Consider the following 22,831-nt stretch of genomic DNA (forward strand, 5'->3'; position numbering starts at 1 on the left):
TTTCTCCTGGGTGTAACAAGATATTGAGGATTTGTGTGTAAAGTAGTATGATTTTGCCAATCTACCAAGTGAAGTTCCTTTCCCAGATCTGTGGACCACCTCCTGGTGTAGGGTGCTTTCATTTTTTTTAAACTTTGTTGCATCTCAGTGCTGTTAATCTTCTGCATCCCTTTGCAGCCACTTCACAGCTGCAAGCCCTGCAGTGTTCGCTTTCTCAGGACAGTTTTTCTGAAAATGATAGGTAATGATAGATAAAAGGGCTGCTTGTAGTCTCCTTCAAAAGCCAATGTGGAAATGCAGGAGCACAGTGAGACAGGGACATGGCGCTGTCACTCTAACAAACATCTGAACAAGGATCTTAATGGCAGGATCAACAGATCATACATAAAATATATATACACACACACACATGCAGTTTGAGGAAGGACACTTGCTGTTTGAAACTGTGCAGTCGCTTGTAACATTTTATATGCATGAAGATTGAAGTAAAGGAATTCAAATTAAACAGAGACTGTATCTCCTATTTTTTTGAGATTATATATAGGATCACCCCCACTCATCCAGGAGGTCCTAAAATAACCCAGAACAACATCTAAAGAAATGCAGGCCTCACTTGCCTCAGGTAAGATCAGCGTTCATGATTCAACAATAAGAAAGAGACTGGACAAAAATGGCATCCATTGGAAAGTTCCAAGACCAAAGCCACCGCTGACCAAAAAGAACACAAAGGCTCATCTTGCGTTTACCAAAAAACATCTTGATTATCACCAAGAATTTTAGGCAAATAATGTAACATTTTGGAAGGTGTGCGTCCCGTTATATCTGGCATAAAACTATTACAGCATTTCATAACAAGAACATCATGCCAACAGTCAGACATGGTGGTGGTAGCCTGATGGTCCCAGGCTGTTTTGCAGCTTCAGGACCTGGACAACTTACCATAATTGATGGAACAATGGATTCTTAGCCCTACCAGAAAATCCTAAAGGAGAATGTCAGGTAATCCGTTTGTGACCTCAAGCTCAAGTGCACTTGGGTTATGCAGCAGGACAATGATCCGAAACACAACAGCAAGTCCACCTCCAAATGGTTCAAACAAAGTAAAATTTAGGTTTTGGAGTAGCCTAGTCAAAGCCCAGACTTAAATCCAATTGCGATGCTGTATCATGACCTTACACAGGCCGTTCATGCTCCAACGTGGCTGAAAAAACAATTCTGCAAAGAGTGGGCCAAAATTGCTCAACAGCAATTTGAAAGACTCCTTGCCAATTATAGCAAACGCTTGATTGCAGTTGTTGATGCCAAGGGTGGCACAACCAGTTATTAGGTTTAAGGGGTAACTACTTTTTCACATAAAGCCAGGCAGGTTTGGAATGCTTTTTTTGCCTTGTATTTACTCGGGTTATCTTTGTGTAATATAAACTTTGCTTGATAATCCTTTAAGTGTGACAAATATGCAGAAAAATCAGAAAGGGGCAAATACTTTTTCACAGCATTGTGTGTATGTGTAAAACGTATATAATGTGTGTGTGTGTGTGTGTGCGTGGAAAAGAACCTTTTAAAATATTCACATTCTGTTATTTTGCAGCCTGAAATGAAGACAGGCATTGGTTTTCTTTTATCCAGTTGTATTTACTAGTGCAACTTATTACATCCAAGTAAAAGATATAACACCAACATGTTAGATTTTTTTTTTTTCTAAAGAATCCAAAACAGAATCGCTGAGTTGGAAAAAGGATCACCCTCCTCATGTTCGTATTTTGTTGAACCACCTTTTGATTTAATTACAACCTTTAGTCAGGGTATGTTTCTACTAACTTTGCACATCTAGACTTTGCAATATTTGCCCACTCTTCTTTGCAGAACTGCTCAGGTTCAGTTAAATTTAATAGTGACTGTTAGTGGACTGCAGTCTTTATTTATTTATTTATGTTACTTATATAGCGCCATCAATTTACGCAGCGCTTTACATGTACATTATACATTCACATCAGTCCCTACCCTCAAGGAGCTTACAATCTAAGGTCCCCAACACACATTCATACATACTAGGGACAATTTAGACAGGATCCAATTAACCTACCAGCATGTCTTTGGAGTGTGGGAGGAAACCGGAGTACCCGGAGGAAACCCACGCAGGCACAGAGAGAACATGCAAACTCCAGGCAGGTCTTCAAGTCATTCCACAGATTGTCAACAGGGTTTAAGTTTGGGTTCTGACTAGGCCATGCAAGGACATTCACCTTTTTCTCCTTTCAACCACTGTGTGGTCATTTTTTGCTGTGAGCTTTGGGTCATTGTCATGTTGGAAGTAGGGGTTGACCATTTTTTTTTTGTTTGTTTTTTTACACTGTCCATTACATTTTTTTTTACGTTTTTTTTCTTTTTTTTTTCTTACTTTTATTGCTGTCACAAGGAATATAAAAATCCCTTGTGACCATAATAGGCAGTGACAGGTACTCTTTATGGAGGGATCTGGGCTCTATAAGACCCCAAACCCTTCTGTATTTTAAAGTATTCAAAACACCAAGATCAGCATTTTTGAATACTTTCTATATTTTAAAACTAGTGCCTTTAGGATGCCAGTAATCCGGAAGTGATGTCTTGTCATTGCTTCCAATTTGCTAGATCCGAGACCCAATTAAAGCCGATTTTGGCTTTGTTCTGGGTGCCGGCTAGTCGATCGGGCCTCCCGGGGGAGGGGAGACCCAAGCGGAGTGGCAGAAGATAGCGGGAGGGGCATCCCCTCCTGCTGCTTGGGATAACAGCCGATCTGTTTAGCTTCAGACCTTCCTGAGCGAAAAATGCAAACCTCAACAAAAGAGGTTTTTTTTTGTGAGCGAAAAGAATGTCCACAGAAGAAGAAAAAGGTTATCCCAAGAAGCACTGGACGGTCACAAGGGGAAGCCGAAGAGTATCCTCCTCTTTGGCTCTTCTAGCCAAACCCCCAAAACAGTAACTACAGAATGCCAGTAGGGGGAAGGCTGGCTACAATCCTACCTCAATGGCAGAAGACAGCCAACCAATATATTCTAGACATCATCGCAAGGGCTTACTCCCTGAAATCAATTGTCATCCTCCAGAGAGATTTCTATTAACAAAACTTCCCAGGGATCCCGAAAAGGGAAGGGCTCTCCCACTGTTACTGGGGGAGATTGTAGACCAGAAGGTTCTTACTCCAGTCCCAGAGGAAGAAAAATGAAAGATTTTCTACGTGCGATTTTGTGATTAAAACAACCTTCTGGGAAGTTTCAACTAATAATCTAAAACCCAAATGAATCAAGCGATACAATACAAGAAATTCCACATGGAATCTATATCCTCAGTCAAGAACATTCGTCAGCCAGGAACCTTCACGGTGACCATGGATCTCAGGGATGCCTTTCTCCACATTCCCGTATGAGAAGATTCCCAGAGATACTTGAGGTTGGCAGTGGAGATTGAGGGAAAGGAGTATCATTTCCAAAGCTATCCTCGTCACCGAGGCTATTTACCAAAGTCCTAGAAGTAGCCCTGGCCCCTCTGAGGTTAAAGAGAATGACCGTAGTGCCTTACCTAGATGACCTGTTCTTCATGGCACCATCGGAAGTACAGCTGGTAAAAGACCTGGTAGGAGCCCAACTAGGGATGAAGTCATTAGGATGGATTTTAAACATCGAAAAATTCAACCTGTGTCCTACTCCAAACATACGGTTTCTGGGATATCTGCTCAACTCCACAGAGCAGAAAACATCCCTACCAGAATAGAAAGTTCAAGGCCTTACCATGAGAGACAGAACAACCTCCCAATATTCATCAGAGAGCTGATGTCGGTTCTGGGTCTGAACGATACCTGTAGTACAATGGGTCAAGTATCATCTGAGGCCTGTACAAACCTTTCTCGTAAAAGAACAGCAAAAGGATCTGGACAAAACACTCTTAGCCCCTGTACGCACGGCCGGAGAATCTGTCGGAATGCGTCTTATCGGACCGTGTCGTCAGATAATCCGACTGTGTGTGGTATGCATCGGACTGATTCCGTCCAAATCTCCGTCCGACCCAATTTTCCAACATGTTGGAAATATTTCCCGACCAACTGGGCCGGTCAGACCTAATCCGATCATGTGTATAGCATTTTGATCGGACCAAGTGCCACGCATGCTCAGATCAAATTCCTACATCAAAGCTATTGGCTACTAGCCTGAATGTAGTCCCATCGTAACTAAATTACGTCATCACGTTCTGATAGATCAGATTTTTCGCCAACTTGGCCCAAAGGTGTGTATGCAACAGTTTCGGACACAATCCGTCGGGCTAAATCCGACGGGCAAAATCCGACGGATTTGGTTGGCAAAATCTCCGACTGTGTGTACAGGGGCTTACTTCCAACCTTGGTGAAAAGGTCTCTCTGGTGGTGGAGGGACCACACAAATTTGAACCAGGGTCTGGCATGGTCTTCCCTAATCTCACGGAAGTTGACCACAGACGCGAGCAGTGGTGTGGCTACGCTGATGGGCACTGATCAGGCTGCATTAATGGTCACTGGTGTGGCTGTGCTGATGGGCACTGATCGGGCTGTATTAATGGGCACTGGTGTGGCTGCATTAATGGGCAATGATCAGGCTGCATTAATGGGCACTGGTGTGACTATGCCCTGTCCTTTGCCCAATAGTTTAATGTTTTTACTTATGTTTTTTTGCGCAAATGCGTATCGTGTATATACTGTTTTTGTTTGTGTTTGCACAGTTAAAGTGGGTAGGTCTGGATGAAGTCCGGGGACAAATTTTTGTTCCAGTCCAGCCCTGACAATATACTGTATATATGTAAAGCGCTGCATAAATTAGCGGTGCTGTATAAGTCCCTGAAATAAATAAATAGCCGGTTTTGTCTGTTAGTCACTGGACTCATTCATGTTAAGGTCTGAAATTAGTAAGAGCACAAAGACTACATCAGGCCACACAGGTCAGATGACAGTAAGCCCTGCAGGCATCATCCAACCATATGAATATGCATATTTTTTGGCAAGATACCAGCATAAATCCAAATGTCTAGCAAGCAAACAGTAGATGCCTCCCTTCCCATACAAGCTTATCTCTAGGGCAACATTAGCATTGAGGCAAGAACTTTAAATTGTCTGATGGATCACCTTCTCCTAAGAGAGTGAATAGCCAATGGTGTCTTGCATGCTTGTGTGACATAAGCAAGATGGGGATCTAGATTTCATGTCCATATCCAGCTTATGGGGAAGTCTACTCTAGTCACAGCTTACTATAGACAAGATCAGGCAGTCGTATGTGAGGAGACAGGCAATGCTGTTCCCTTCGATGAAAAGAACACAGAGTTTTTGGCTGCTCAAAAAAGAATAATCATAATGTATCAATATCCCTGTCTACTCCATGTGATCTTCCATCCATGCTGGCTAAATGAAATGCAAGCAAATTGCTGTTGTGTTATAATTGATTTTACTCCATAATTTTTTATACAGGTATTGCACCAGACCATATTTACAAAACAATTTACAGAAGCCAAAACATGTTAACATAAATTGATCGAGATCTCGAAGTGGAAGGATGTAGTGACTAAAAAGACGAGGAAATATGTATTGTGTCATCAGATTAAAAAAAATGTTAACAGCAAAAATGGTAAAACGTGTGTTTAAACCCATGGTGTGTGATGTGGTCTGGCCGAGATCAGCACATCACACTTTTTTTTTTTAAACAAACTTTATTGAGATGTCACACAGACCTCTTAAGAAATGCCATTCATTTCCAACCATGTGGTGTGGGAAGCAGATTGCCTTGCGCTGTGCCCAAAAACGCACGGTGCCTGTACACCACCACAATATGGGGCTGTGAATCGGGCAAATAGGGAGAAAAACTATTTTGCCTTATCACATGGCGGGACTATTCTGGAATAAATGTCCTACAGTTCCACCACATATGGTGTAAATGTACAGTAACACTGATGTAACATGTTGGTCCAAGCTAGTCATATAGACTGGAAAGCCAAGGAGAGACACACCGCTTCCAGGCTAGCTTTGGCAGATACCAGGTGCAGACCTCGGCTCACCACCATTCGCAATGAATAAGAAACTAAAAATGTCACACATTGGAAATCCAAAAACTTGTTTGAATGTAATCTTTATTGTCAAAGGTTTGCCAAATGGATACAAAGATTGCAGTTGATGTGTTTCACAAGCGTGTAGCTTACTTGTTCACAACAACGATAGTGCTCACAAAACAGGCGTTTAAGGTGATCGCCTAAATTAGGCTACATCCAAAGAACACCTGTTTCAGGCAGTACCATGTGCAAAAATGGGAACATTTCAAATGACATGTTTAAAAAACATTACATGGATTAAAAATATATGTGTGTATATATACAATCGGCAACAGACAAACAAAAATAAAAACAAAATATCAATAAATATATTTTTATGAGATTAAATAAGTTAAAAAAAAGAGAAAGAAGACAACAAAAAAAATGATAAATAAAAAGTAATATAATATAAAGGTTTTCTGTGCCCAGAAAAACCCCATTCACTTAATTCTATAAACACTCGTGTGCATAATAATATCAGAATGTGTGAATGGAAAATGGACATATGAAGCGAGATATTGGACCAAAATACCACAGCCAGTTTTCAAGTTTAAAAATTGTAATAAACTAAGATATATGATATTCAAATAATTGTTAGGAAATATCCTCTACATTTTCATAATTGAATTCTCCCATTGATTTTTTTTGCTCCATTTTTCTGTTTCATGTGGTTTTCAGTGTTTTTGTTTTAATATCTAATTATTTATACTGCTTTTAGTAGAGGATATTTCCTAACAATTATTTGAATAGCTTATATCTTAGTTTATTACAATTTTTAAACTGCCCATTTTCCCTTCACACATTCTTATTGTTATGCACACGTGTGTTTATAGAATTAAGTGAATGGGGGTTTTCTGGGCACAGAAAACCTTTTATATTATATTACTTTTTATTTTTCATTTTTTTTCTTATTTTTTCTCTTTTCTTTCTTTTCATCTTATTTAATCTCATAAAAATTGATTTATTGATATTTTGTTTTTGTTTTTTGTTTGTCTATTGGTGATTGTATATATACACAAACAAACAAAAACACTGAAAACCACATGAAACAGAAAAACGGAGCAAAAAAAAATCAATGGGAGAATTCAATTATGAAAATGTAGAGGATATTTCCTAACAATTATTTGAATATCATATATCTTAGTTTATTACAATTTTTAAACTTGAAAACTGGCTGTGGTATTTTGGTCAAATATCTCGCTTCATATGTCCATTTTCCATTCACACATTCTGATATTATTATGCACACGAGTGTTTATAGAATTAAGTAATTGGGGTTTTTCTGGGCATAGAAAACCTTTATATTATATTACTTTTTATTTATAATTTTTTTGTTGTCTTCTTTCTCTTTTTTTCAACTTATTTAATCTCACAAAAATATATTTATTGATATTTTGTTTTTATTTTTGTTTGTCTGTTGGCGATTCTATATATACATACATATATTTTTAATCCATGTAATGTTTTTAAACATGTCAGTTAAAATGTTCCCATTTTTGCATGTGGTTCTGCCTGAAACAGGTGTTCTTTGGGTGTAGCCTAATTTTGGTGATCACCTTAAATGCCTGTTTTGTGAGCACTATCGATGTTGTGAACAAGCAAGCTACACGCTTGTGAAACGCATCAACTGCAGTCCCTGTATCTTCCTGGCAAACCTTTGACAATAAAGATTACATTCAAGCAAGTTTTTGGGTTTCCAGTGTGCGGCCATTTTCGCTTCTTGGTCATATAGACTGTTCAGTTTTTCTGCCATTGTGGTAGGAATGAGAGGATTTGGGTACAAGTGTTTGGAACGGGGCATCATCTTTTAGTATAGTGTATAATAAACTTTTGTATATACTTATAGTAGTGTGCACATTATACAAAGTTCTTATACAGGTGGCTAACAAGAGGTTTTCCACTCTAGAGGTTAGGGTAAAGCTGTCTGGAGACATTAGGTGACATTCACATCAAGCATGCACAATCCAACCACTTAGTGATAATTGTCAAACGATATGAACATAATGAATTGTATTTATTAAAAGCCGCAATAATCCTGTAGGAAAGGAGGTAGTAACAGGTTTAACAATAGTAAATACAGCAAGGTGAATAAGGTTAGCATTCGTTCTCTTTACCACCAGTGAATGGCATAGCCTGAAAAACACTAGGCGAGTAAAGAAGGGCACTGCATGCAGTACTGTATAAAGCAGCAATCAATACAACAAATATCCTCCAAAGCACAGAGAGAAGAATAGGGCTAACTACGGGGCCTAACTAATCAAATAGATCTTATCTAATCATTGACGATTTTCAAAAAGTCTGCCAGCAGTGGGACCCTTTATACTTTAAAGTGAAGATATTTGTAATCCACAAAGGTAAAAGGTTATCTTTGAAAAGTGACCCAATGCCAGGCAGTGAATGGATGGTGTATTTCCCTTTTAAGTAAAGCTCTTCCAGTGGCAGTAGTGTCCCAACATGTATAGGAAAAGTTAAACACAAGAAAAGGGTCAAGTTTGCTTGTCACTCTATTGTCTGATGACCGACCATGCAGATGCAGTCTGCCCTTTGATGGCACTTCCTGCAGGCTGGAGGAAGTGAATGAGAAGTAGGCCATACTCTCCTAGCTGGATGTGGGCAGATGAGAGGTAGGTTGTGCTGTCTTTAGCAGTTTTTTTCCTTGGGCTTCTTGGTCACTTCTCTCTGGCAGTCTTCCTAGTTCTGCAGGGCAGAGATGGTTGTAGGTTGCAGTTTCAGAGCTCCCCTGGTCACTTTTCTCACTTTCCTAGCCGATCCATGTCCTCCACTTGGCTCTCTTTCAGGCTCCAGCTGACTAAATCTCCCTCTTGGCTGCTAATTCTAATTCACTTCCTGGTGCCTATTGGGTTTCCCTCTCTCCCTCTAGTAGATTTCGTTCCTCACTCACTCTTTTCAAACACTGGATCTTTTTCCCAGTTCTCTTCTTTTCCCAGGATTGCCCTTGCTCTTCCATGTCTGGTGGGCAGGGCTAAGTCCCAATATCCAATTATGTTCCCCCCTCCTGTTACTAGGGGTGGACTAAATTCCCATGCCACTCATGTGGCCAGTCAGAGTCCTCCTTTACCCTCCCTCTCCCTATGGCCTCTAGGTCACCAGGAGAAAGTAAGAGATGAGCTGCAGCAAGTCTGCGATGCCCAGGCTGAGTGACATAAAGAGGCCACTGGCCAGGGCTACACTGATATCACACCACTATTACTGGAGTACAGTTGTTCTGGTTTCGGCTTACACTGAGTTAGATCTCTGAATACTTTCAGGTTAGAGGGCTGCTTTGATGTTTATGGTTATGTCTAGAGCAGCAGTCCTTAAACTATGGCCCATTGGTTGATGTAGACTGGCCCCTGCAATGAGAGGGACCGGAAGGGCTGACGTATGAGGAACAAGGTAGTGTCCAGGCATAGGTTTCCAGTATGAAGGATGGAGGTAATACAGCTAACCGGTGCTGCAGAACTGGTTTTAAGGCGATGCCATCGTCTTAGTGCATATTGTTACATATACCAAGGCTCTGTTTTATTATAAGAAATGTGAGTCTATATATTGGGTTGTTTTATTTGAAAAGCACTATTGCAAGCTTCTGTTGCTTTATATGTGGGTGATATGAGAATGGAGATTACTGGCTAATATCAGGAATGCTGATCCAGCACCCGTGTTAAAGAACAGCCCATAGGAAGGAGGAATACCAGAAGGAATATCCCAGACCATTAATCTATATTTAAGTGCTTGAAGTACTGTAAGCCTATAAGGTGAGGGTACATCTGGTGGAGGGTTGTGCAAGGATTCTGTGTGCACACAGGTGGAGCAGTGTGAAGATACCACGTTTTCACAAATTATTCTTCAAATAATATATAATAGACTGTCATATTATGGATTGGAGTGCATAAGGACACCGTGTGGAGTATTAAGCACATTGCACTTTATGTTTGGACATTTTATTGTTTTTTTGCACTAAAAGCAGTTTATTATTGCATTTTGTTAGACACAGTGCACTTTAAGAGATTTCATTTATTTAATCTTTATTCATTTGTAGTATTTATTTAGCGCTGCACTAACTGCTTTAATTTTATTTGTATTGTCACAGGAAGTGTGGGGAGTGTTGGCAGCTTTATTTGCATTATACATAGCAGCTCACAAGGTTTTACACATATATTCACCATGCAATGAGAATGCCCTGCCTGCATGAGTGGACAGCACCAGCAAGAGACTGCCAAAGAGGAGGTAAGGTATTTTCTGAGCAATTGGGTTTTATTTTAAGAAAAAAACAGTTTTTAATATCACTTTAAGTAATTTCTGTAACACTTTTAGTTTTCTGGTATTTATGTCTGTTTTGTAATATCTTCTCTGTAAATATTTTGTGAACCTTTTACTTATCAAAAAAATTATTATTGGGGGGGCGTGGCTTGCGCGCAATCCGGATGGCCGCTTGTGCTTGAAGCTCCCGCTAGCCGACCGAACAATCACCGCTAAACGGGCAAGTTTCAACCCATCGAAGGTCTTACCGAACTCCGGTAGCCTTGCACAACCCGCCGACATGTCGTCCCGCAAACGGAAGGACGAAAGAAACGTCCAGAAGCTGACGGCCCTCTCATTCCAGCGCGGAGGCCTCAGGCAAGATGGCGCCGCCGGAGCAGCAGCGCGGAATTCGACGGCATATACCGATCTTCCTGACGGGGATCCAGGAGACCTGGCCAGAGAATGTTCATCCTCGCCCCGGGCAGAATCTCCTCCGCTAACTTCGAACTCCCAGAGCCCAGCCAAAGCGCGGATGCGCCTGGATGCAGCTTACCAGGCCGGAGCCTGGTTAACAGCTGGAGCAGCTTAACAGACCTCCATAATGCTAACGCTATAGCCTCACTACAATCCTCCATAGCGGCCTTTCCTACAACAGGGCAACCAGTCCTAGACTCAACCATGAAAGACATGTTACTTTCCCTCCAGTCTTCCCTCATGTCCAATTTATCCTCACTGATACACAACTTCTCAGCAGATATGAGACGCATGGGGGACAGGGTGTAGTACATGGAGGACAAAATGGAGGAATGTACAGAGACTGTAAATGATTTAGTTGACTCCTGCATGGCCCAGAAGGAGGACACGGAATGGATCAAACATAAATTGGCGGACCTCGAGGACCGCTCACGCCGCAATAATGTGAAAATACGCGGAATACCGGAAATGGTGCCCCCCGCAGATCTTCACAATTTTGCTAGCACCATGTTTTCTGTTATGCTCCCTGAGCTGTCTCCTATAGAATTGACAATTGACCGCATACACAGGATCCCTAAGCCAAAGCACCTAGCGGACTCAGTTCCACGTGATGTGCTCCTGAGAATCCATTTCTTTCAGGCAAAAGAACAGATCCTGTCTAAAGCCAGGGCAATGGTTACGCTCCCGGCACCCTATGCAGACATCCAGCTGTTCGCTGATTTATCGCAGTACACGCTCCAATCAAGGAGGCAACTGAAGCCAATCACGAAAGCCTTAACCAATCACAAAATAGTCTACAAATGGCGCCATCCGGCTACCATTATGGTGGCATTCAACGGCATCCCGCACACGATCTCTACCCTGGAAGGGGGTCTGAAACTGCTTAATTCCTGGGGCATACACCAGGATCCCCATCAGAATCACCAGCCAGGCCCTAACAAGCAGGCCTCTCCACCCCACAGCCGTCAGAGGGACCGCCCTCACCCCAAATCAAAATGAAAGCTCTTGCCCGTTCTTACTACGAGCTACTGTATATAATCTGGGCCGGCTAGAGGCCTGCTTCTTCTGAGTCTGAACTTTACCCCCTAGTCTACGCAGCTCCCGCTCAGGCGGGTGTTAGCTGATCCGTTTAGCTGTGAGGCTCAGCTCCTGTTAGCTGCATTCTGAACTGTTAACATTTCAATTTTCTTTTTTTCTTTTTTTCTCTTTTTCAAGTGTTTTTGTTCCCAGCCTACACTAGTGTTCCTGTTTCTAAGGCACACCAGCCCCAGCAGCAACGTGACTGATCGGTGACCCCTCGTACCTCCAAGTGCGCTCATCGGAATCCTGCTACTCCCATCGTGAACATCGCAACTGCTCAACCACCGCGAATACCTACGCAACTAAGGTACAACAGCGCAGAGCGGTCGTAAGCTTGAAATCTTCCAGCTGTAAGTGCAACCTAATCTTCACCTACGACCACTAGTCACCATGTCATTTACAGTCCTCTCCCTAAATGCAAAGGGGTTAAACCACCCGGCTAAACGTGCATCCCTATGGAAAACAGCCCTGTCGCTTAATAGCGATGTGCTATGTGTACAAGAAACACATTTCACTACGGACTCTCCTCCCACGTGCCAGCATAAGCTATTCCCTCATATCTTTAAAGCATCCTTCACGAAGAAACAAAGAGGAGTTCTCATTGCAATTCGTGACACTGTTGACTTTCAACTTCAACAATGCACCACGGACATTGAGGGTCGCTACATTATCCTGATATGCAAGATTAACAACACTCTGTATACTCTGGTGTCCCTCTATGCCCCCAACCATCGCCAAATGGCGTTTATAAAGTCCCTATGGAGGAAGGTCGAATCCCTCCAGCAGGGGCATGTCCTCTGGTGCGGGGACTTTAATCTTGTTCCTAACTTCAATTTAGATTCTACAGCAGGCTGTAAGAGACTTGCTTCACCATTAGATGGGTTTTTACGATCGAATGACTTGTTTGATGTATGGAGGTGTTGTCATGCGAATGAACGTGATTGTACGTTTCTTTCACCGCGTCATAACACCTACTCACGTATAGATCTATTTTTATCTGATAAGATTTTGCTTTCCAGAATTTCAGCCTCGGTGATTCACACTACCACCTGGTCGGACCACGCTCCTATTAGTATCACTATTGACTCGAACTCACAACACCCTAACTCCAAACTATGGAGGCTCAATAGCTATCTTCTTAATGATCCGTCCACAGCCACTCATATCCAACAACAATTGGAAGAATTTTTCTCTATTAACGCCAATTCTGTGTCCGACCCGGAGTTAGTGTGGAACGCCCACAAGGCAGTTATTAGAGGTGTTCTCATTCAGGCAGGAGCCAGAGCGAAAAAAAAGAGAGCTCAACATCTAGACAATCTGACAACCACTATAGCGGCTGCTGAAACTCTCAACAAACACAACCCATCCCCCGCTACACAATCGCAGATATTTAAACTCCGCCATGAACTACGGTCTCTATTATTAGAGTCCTTTGAGAAAGCGTTCACTAAGTTAAGGGCGACAAACTACTCCACGGGCAACAAGGCGGGCAAACTTATGGCCCTGAGATTAAAAGGTCATAGGACCAAATCCAAGATTCCATATATCTATCATCCTCACACTAAAGCTAAAGTTCTCAAACCTACTGAAATTGCGGATGCATTTGGCACGTACTATAGTGACCTGTACAATCTAAGAAAGGACAAGAGTACCATACAACCCACGCAATCGGACATACTAGACTTTCTCGCCCACGTAGATCTTCCCGCTCTATCCCCCACTCAACTAACTTCCCTTAATGAGCCCTTCACGGTCCCTGAGATAGAATTTACGATCAAAAAACTCCCCATCGCTAAAGCCCCTGGCCCAGATGGATTCAATGGGGAATATTACAAAAGATTCCACAAACTACTAGCTCCTGTTCTATGCGAAGTTTACAACTCGGCAGCTCAATCCTCGACATTCTCAAAAGACATGCTTAGCGCAACTGTAATAACTCTTCCAAAGCCAGGCAAGGAGCCTAATGTACCTCAGAATTTCCGCCCCATCTCCCTACTCAACGTCGACATAAAAATCTACGCAAAAATGATCGCCAATAGACTATTAGACATTATCCCAGCCCTGATACATCCAGACCAATCGGGGTTCACGAAGGGTCGCCAGGCTTCGGATGCCACCAGACGAATGGTGGATATCATTCACCATGTGCCGCACACGGGTGCCCCCTCTGTACTCCTGTCCTTGGACGCTGAAAAAGCGTTCGACAGAGTGCACTGGGGGTATCTGTCTGCGGTACTGGGAAAATTTGGCTTCACGGGTCCCATTTACAGCGCTATAATGGCTCTTTATTCCTCCCCCTCTGCCCGGGTATATTCGGCGGACGCACTATCATCCCCGTTTGACATCTCCAACGGTACTAGACAGGGGTGCCCCCTGTCCCCCCTAATTTTCAATCTAGTAATAGAACCCCTTGCGCAATCCATCCGAATGACTGATAACATACAAGGTATAACCATAGGCAAGAACGTCCATAAGATAAGTTTATTTGCGGACGACGTGATTCTCATGCTCTCTGAACCCACCACCTCCCTCCCGGCAGCTCAAAGTATCCTTGCACAATTCAGCAAAGTATCTTTTTACAAAGTTAATGAAGCCAAATCGCAAATTTTGAACCTGGGCCTAGTTGCCTCCACCAGCTCCATGCTACAAAACCTGTTTCCATACTCATAGGCAGACAGGAGCATCACTTATCTAGGGGTTCAACTAACCAATAACACTGCAGACCTTTTCTCCCGCAACTTCATCCCCTTTCGCACTCAATTACAGAATGACCTCCGCAAACTGGCATCCTTTGAGCTGTCGTGGATGGGCCGCCTTGCAGCCTTCAAAATGCTTCATCTACCCCAAGTACTGTACCTATTCCGGACCTTACCGATCACCATTCCCCACTCCTTTCTTAAATCATTACAAACTATTCTTTCAGCCTTTATATGGCAAGGTAAAAAGGCCAGAAGTGCACACAAACTCCTTGTTAAACATCGCTCGGCAGGAGGGGCAGGCTGCATTGACTTCCACGACTACTACATGGCCTCTATCTTGACACAAATGCGAGAATGGATAGCCCCCTCTCAAACTACTCTCTGGGGACAGTTAGAAGCATCACTAACCCCGGGGAATCACCTACATGTATGGTTGCTCTCCTCCAAGTGCCATCTCACCAAACATCCACATTTTCCCCCCACTATGTTAGCCACCCTCAGGACATGGAACAGATTTCTACACCTCACCAACAATCATACTAACAGGGCCACTTTAAAAACTCCGCTACTCGTCCTCCAAGAGAAAATTGACTTGGTGTCCTATGCATCTTGGCGAGCCAAAGGTATATCGCATGTTAATGATCTCTTCGCATCGGGGCAACTAAAATCATTCCCTGACCTGCAGAAAGAGTACCAACTTCCAAACTCGGACCTCTACTTGTACCTTAGAACCAAGCATTACCTCCATGCATCCCCAAACTGGTCCTGCAAAATCCCCCACCCTGCATGGCTCTTCCTTACGAACCCGTCTTGTAAACACAAAGGCATATCTCTCTTCTACGCCATACTCCAACAAAAACACATACTTGATAAATCAGCTCCTATGCTCAAATGGGAAAGAGACCTCAGCCGCACGTACACACCCGAACAATGGGCCAAGGCAATCAAAACTACTTACCAGTATACTAGATGTGTCACATTATGGGAACTGATGATTAAATTAACCCAACGGTGGTACTTAACTCCAGACAAGATGTCAAAGTTCTCTGATCAGCATTCTACGAAGTGCTGGAGGCAGTGTGGGAACAAAGGGGATGTTCTCCATATTTTCTGGAGCTGCCCCAAACTGGCACCCTTTTGGGAGTCGACCTTTAAGTTAATATCTGCCATATCCCACGTTGTAACTACTCCACGTCCTGACCTAGCTCTGCTCTCCCTGAATAGGGATGAGCTTCGTGTTCGAGTCGAACGTACGTTCGACTCGAACATTGGCCGTTCGGCCGTTCGGCGAATTCCGAACGTTTTGGCCGTTCGCGTCAAAATTTGAGTGACGCGCGCGCGGACCACAATGCACTGCGTTGGCGCAGTGCATTGCTGCCCGATGATTGGCCAAGCATGCACTGTGACCCCGCATGCTTGGCCAATCGCAGCGCCGGCAGCGAGGAGAGCCATGATTGGCCACAGGCATCCTGCCTGTGGCCAATCATAGCTCAGGCTGTGTAGTGCACGCCCCACACTATATAAGGCCGCCTTTAAGGCGGCCTCCTGTAGTGTGTTACTTTGCATCTGAAGCAGTGGGTGTTCTGTGTACCTTCAACACAGTACACACCAATCGTTTTTGGCTGATTTCCTATCTTGCTGCTGTGTAGTGGTTGTTGTCTGTGCCCTGACTGCAGTATACACCACTATATTCACCTCACCTATATAGCTAGTGATCTAGCTTTAACCACTTAACAACTGCCCATTGCCGATTAACGGCTTCAGGGCGGTTGTTTAACTCAGAGAGGCCGTTAATTAACGGCCTCCCAGAATTCTGCTCTCGCGTGCCCCGAGGTGTGCGCACTCGAGAGCATCCGTGACCGCCGGGTCCATAGGACCCGGCGCATCACGGTAAACTGCCGCTCATAGCGGCCGTTTACCACGTGATTGCTCCGTCAAATGACGGAGTGATCACTTGGAAACAAACCGGCGTCATGTTATGACGCCTGTTCCTCCCTCCCCTTTCTGTACCGATCGGTACAGCGGAGGGGAAAGAGATCGGTGTCCTCAGCGATGTGGGCTGCATCTGCAGTGCCCACATCGCTGCTCACCGAATTTAACCCCTCAATTCCCTGCCAATACTCTGCAATACCAGTGCATACTCTGCAGTACCCTGCCATTACTCTGCAGTACCCCGCCATTACTCTGCAGTACCCCGCCATTACTCTGCAGTGCAGTACCCCGCCATTACTCTGCAGTGCAGTACCCTGCCATTACTCTGCAGTGCAGTACCCTGCCATTACTCTGTAGTACCCCGCCATTACTCTGCAGTGCAGTACCCCGCCATTACTCTGCAGTGCAGTACCCTGCCATTACTCTGCAGTGCAGTACCCCGCCATTACTCTGCAGTGCAGTACCCCGCCATTACTCTGCAGTGCAGTACCCCGCCATTACTCTGCAGTGCAGTACCCCGCCATTACTCTGCAGTGCAGTACCCTGCCATTACTCTGCAGTGCAGTACCCTGCTATTACTCTGTAGTACCCCGCCAATACCCCGCCAATACTCTGTAATACCCTGCCATAAATTGCCATACCCAGCCATACTCAGAGATACCCAGCCATACTCGGTGATACCCTGAAATACCCAGCCATAGACGCCCCCCACCCCTCACCGCCCTCCGGTGCTTCTACCAACTCGCCAGTACGATCAAAGCCAGAATCTTTTTTTTATTTTTTATTTCAGGCTTCCCAGCCTAGAGGTGAGATGTGGGGTCATATTGACCCCCCAGATTTCACTGTAAAGAGGACCTGTCACCCCATATTCCTATTACAAGGGATGTTTACATTTCTTGTAATAGGAATAAAAGTGATCAAAAATATATTTTTGGGGAAAAAAATGTCAAACTAAAATAAATAAAGTAAAATGAACAATAAAAAAATAAAATAAAAATTAAAGCGCCCATGTCCCCATGTGCTCGCATGTGCCACACATGTGAGGTATCGCCGAGAATGTTAGAGCGAGAGCAATAATTCTAGTCCTAGACCTCCTCTGCAACTCAAAACATGTAACCAGTAAAAAAATATTTAAAGTGTCGCCTATGGGGATTTTTTAAGTAGCGACGTTTGGCGCCATTCCACGGGCATGTGCAATTTTGAAGAGTGACATGTTTGATATCTATTTACTCAGCATAACTTCATCTTTCACTTTATGCAAACATTGGGCTAACAAGTGGTTAATAATAGAGCTTGCAGTCAGTAGTGTTAGGAGATAGTGCGTGCTGTCTGCGTGCTCTGTACCCAGTACATACCGCTATAATATAGGGCAGGCCCCTACTTTCAAACATCCAACTTACAAACATCTCCTACTTGCAAACGCAAGGAGACAGCAGCAAGTGAGATGAAAAAAGATGGACGACAAAACAAATTATACAGGGGTGATAACCCTTCCCTATGTTTTCCAAAAAGCTTAAAGATAGTTTTTTTGACTGGAGCTACACTTTAAAAATGTACCGGTTGAAAATGACAAACAGATTCAACTTAACACAACAAACCTACACAGTCCCTGTCTTGTTTGCACCGCCTGTATACTGCTGTTCTGAGTATATAGGGCCTGGGGGCCACACGCATTTCCTTTTTTTAATATGGGTACGGGGTTCCCCTTAATATGCGTACAAGACCCAAATAGGCTGGTAATGGGCAGGGAGGGCTACCCATGCCATGTTTCTCAATGATTTTCAACCATATTGCAGGAACCAGATATAACATTAAAACCGCAAGCAGTTTTAAATGGTGTTATTTCCGTTTAATGTCATTTTGTGCAGGGACTGTTCTAAACACGGGAAACACGTGGCACTTCACAGGCATACTACAGACACCCCGTAGGCACCATATTTAAAGGAATATTTCACTTTTTTTTTTCACTTTAATCGTCATTAAAATCAGTGCTCCCGCCAAAACGGTAGTTTTTAAAACTTTTTTTTGCAGTGACCCATGTCCCCTGAGGCAGGAGGCAGGTCGCCAAACCCTTTTTAGGACACTATCTTGCATATTAGCCGTTAAAATGAGCACTTTCCAATTCGAACGTTCGAGTCCCATAGACTTCAATGGGGTTCTAACGTTCGTACCGAACGCGGGGGTCGTTCGCAAGTTCTGGTGCGAACCGAACCGGGGGGTGTTCGGCTCATCCCTATCCCTGAACCTTGATCAATTCCCAACGAAGATGAGGCACTCTATCTCACATGTCTTGCTGGCAGCTAGACTGGGAATAACCAGACGGTGGAAAAACCCTACTCCACCGACTTTAGCGGAAGTAATAAGCACCACACATCTACATCACATTTACGAACTAACACTTGCACGCAGTAATCCCAAGAGGGACCAGGTGATCCAAAACTGGACCCCCTGGTCAACATGGGTTACACACTCCAACATTCTCCCGCTGGAAAATTGCTCTCACCCACCCTGAGGTTCTTCTTCACTGGGATTAACAGACGTTACATTAGAGAATCTCTGTTCCACTTTCGATATGATAATGTGCCCAGTTGTTGTACTTATGTTATTACCGTATTATGGTTTGGAAACAAATGGATCACGAAACGAATGGGATCCCGAGCCGCTTCTTGGGGGCACTGCTCTCCTCCCGGACACAGAATTGATCCCGTAAGGGGTGTCTAGGTGGAGAGGAGATCCCCGCCAAATTTTGGGTTGCGCTCTCTAGCTTTACATTTAAGAGATGTTCGCACCAAGGGTCATCATCTGGTTGTCTACATAGACCTATGTATAATGTTCATCCAGTTGCTAGTTATTTTGTATGCTACCTTTACAGTTGATATGTAAGAAAATGTTCGTCATGTGATACTTGTAATATGTGAAAACCTAATAAAAATCTAACTTTTAAAAAAAAATTATTATTTTAAATAATTTTAAACCCAAAGACTTTTGATTCTGTGAATAGCTACTGTAGTGTACACATAGTTACATAATTAGTCAGGTTGAAAAAAGACACAAGTCCATCTGGTTCAACCATAAAATAAATAAATAAAATAAAAAATATCATACAGTCCCATATACCTAATCCTATACCCACAGTTGATTCGGAGGAAGGTGAAAACCCCCCAGAAAAGCAGTATCCAATTTGCTACAGCAGGGGAAAATATTCCCCTGCTGTAGCAGACAATCGGCAATCGGATTTTCCCTGGTTCAGCTTTACCTATAAATGTCAGTACCCAGTTATATTATGTACATGTAGTAAAGAATCGAGGCCTGGTAATAGGTGGACAATGGCTGATGGGCAAGAAGAGACCAATTGTCGGTGTATTGTGGGTGTGGACTGAAGATGGCAGAGTAGAGAGACACATGCTCACGTGGCTCCGTCCATTCCCCCAGGCTATTCAGCTGTTCAGGGCAGTCTTAATGCAGTCATACCCAGGAGTAGTTTAGCTGTTTCTCCTTGATATCCGAACCGGAATGAAAAAGAAGGAAGAGAAAGAACACAGGATAATGGTTCAGCCAGAGATTCCTCAGTACTTTCCTCGCACAAGAGCAGCGGTGTCTCGGAGCCGTGTACTGGAGGCAAGAGGAACAGTGACGGACAGGGAGTTCAGAGAGTCGGTGAGCTCCACCCTGCCTACACAGTCAGCTATGCCAAGTACGGAAGTCAGAGCCCACAGCGAGGTGGAGGAACAGCCACAGCGAGCCCAGGAGCCACAGGAAGCACCTCTTAAAGCGGGAGTCCACCGGGACTCCGCGTTTTTTTTTTTTTTTTTTTAAAAGCCAGCAGCTACAAATACTGCAGCTGCTGACTTTTAAATAGTGACACTTACCTGTCCAGCGCGCCCGCGATGTCGGCACCCGAAGCCGATCGCTCGCTCGGCTGCCGGGTCCCGCCGCCATCTTGGGTATGGGAATCAGGAAATGGAGCCTTTCGGCTTCATTTCCCGGTTCCCTACTGCGCATGCGCGAGCCGCGCGGCGCAATCCGGACGGTCCCCGCTGCCTCTGGGAGCTGTGTGTTTCCCAGCAGGCAGCGGGGCACTTGCTGAAGGGGGCGGGCGCTTGCGGAACGGAGGCGTAACCTACGCTCGTTCCGCAGAGCGCTAGCCCGGAAGTGGGTGCAGTTACCTGGATTATCCAGGTAACTGCACCCCCCTCCCCCCTGAAAGGTGCCGATTGTGGCGCCGGAGGGGGGGGGGATTCCGATGAGCGGAGGTCCATTTTAGGGTGGACCTCCGCTTTAAGACACTGGGACCTCCCTCTGTTAACATAGATAGACCTAGAGATGTGATATGTTACTTTCACCGCTATGCCCATAAAGAGCTAATAAGCATCAAGGCCCGGGACAGGAGAAGTGGTCTATGAGGGATTCCAGGTAAAAATCTTGCCAGACCTATCCTGAGCCACCCTACAGCAAAGAGCCATGTTGCGCCCTCTCTTGGATAAAATTAAGAGGTCTTTAGGTAATTACTAGTGGGGCTACCCAATTTCATTAATAATTAAGAAAGACTCATCAACATTTGTCTTGCAACACCCCACCGACCACCCGGAGTTATTTCCTTTTCTGGGAATAGAAGCATTGGAGATACCAAATTGGCTACAAAACATTTCACATAAAATGAACAGTAATCCCATTAGGAACAGAAGATCCAATACCCCAGAAAAGAGGGGAGAGTGGGGTTCAGGATACCACCTCCTAAAGAGACGGACATGAGACATAGATTAATCTGTTGTGGAGGGTATCTTTTGGAGAATAAAGAGATGTGTTGCCCTCCCCACCTCTTGCTCTCTGTTTTTTTTTTCTCCCCTGCCTCCCTCTCTCTTTTTTATGGAGGCAACTTCCTCCCGCCCTTTTTTTTCTCTCTCCCCCTTGCCCCCACCCCGATTTCCCCAGCCAGTGGGGATTCTCATTGACCTTACTGCACAGTGGAATAGACACTACTGATAAAATATATTTAATAATATTTTGTATTTGTTTACAGTGTTTTTTTTATGTTTGGGTATTTTAGTTCAGGTTTTTTTTTTTTTTTTGGGGGGGGGGGGATTTAAGAAATGCACTTCACGTAATTTTTTTATGTTTCTTTTAGCACTAAATAGAAGTGATATAAAGTATAGACCATGAATGGGGCACTTTATTGGGTACCGTAAGAGGTAAGGCACCCTATGGAAATTATCAGATCAACTTTTAGGAATACAGCATGACTAGACTGGATAGACACTTCGTATAAGATAACTATATGTGATTTTGTACTATATACTTTAGGAGCGGGGGGGGGGGGATCTAAGAGGGGGAATTCAGGATGGGAATTGAGGGTTGTAGTGGGCCGTAGGAGGGGGGAGGGATCTAGAAAGCACCTTTGTCGGCACTGGAGGAATACCTCTCCTCAGCACGCCTCCCCTGGTTACTATCTTTAACATGTCGTAAACTGGAGGCTCCTATATCAGCAGAGGAGCTGAATGTGGTGATAAAAACGGTTGAACCTGGGAAGGCCCCAGGCCCTGACAGTTTCACCTTACAATATTATAAAAACTTTATCCCATTGTTAAGCAGTCAAATGATAAAGGTCTTTATGCATTAGGTCAGACTGTCGCATTCCCCCTGGATACACTCTTTGCACACATAACGGTTATTCCAAAGGAGGGGAAGGATCGTCGGAATGGGGCAGTTATAGGCCGATCTCCTTATTGAACGTAGATTTAAAACTTTTTACTAAAGTGCTAGCCTCCCGTTTACAACCATTGTTTAATCAGTTAGTGGACTTGGATCAAGTAGGATTTATTCCCTCGTGGAAAGCGAGGGATAATACCATCAAGATGCTTAATTTGGGCCACCATGCCAATAAGACAAATACCCCTTGTGTTTTCTTGAGTACCGACACAGAGAAAGCGTTCAATAGAGTTAATTGTTTTTTTTTGTTTGCAGTACTGAGGTATGTTGGTCTAGGAGACCAAATGACCCAGTGGATTGCTAGTGTACCCTACCCTACCACGTGCTGCAGTGAGAGTGAACGGAGTATTCTCAAAACCCTTTAAAATTTAAAACGGAACACGTTAGGGATGTCCTCTTTCACCCTTGCTGTTCTCTCTTTCGATAGAGCCCCTATTAAATAAAATTATACAAAATCCTGACATTCAAGGACTACGATTAGGAGACCGCAACTATAAAATTTCAGCTTATGCAGATGACTTGTTGTTCTCCATGTCTAATCCACATGTCTCACTGCACAATCTTATGAAGGAGTTTGAAATCTATGGAACCCTATCAAATGTAAAAATAAATTATACCAA

This window comes from Lithobates pipiens, unplaced genomic scaffold (assembly GCF_037356315.1).
Source record: "Lithobates pipiens isolate NorthernLeopardFrog02 unplaced genomic scaffold, aLitPip1_a1.2 Scaffold_10, whole genome shotgun sequence".
In the NCBI taxonomy this organism is placed as follows: domain Eukaryota; kingdom Metazoa; phylum Chordata; class Amphibia; order Anura; family Ranidae; genus Lithobates; species Lithobates pipiens.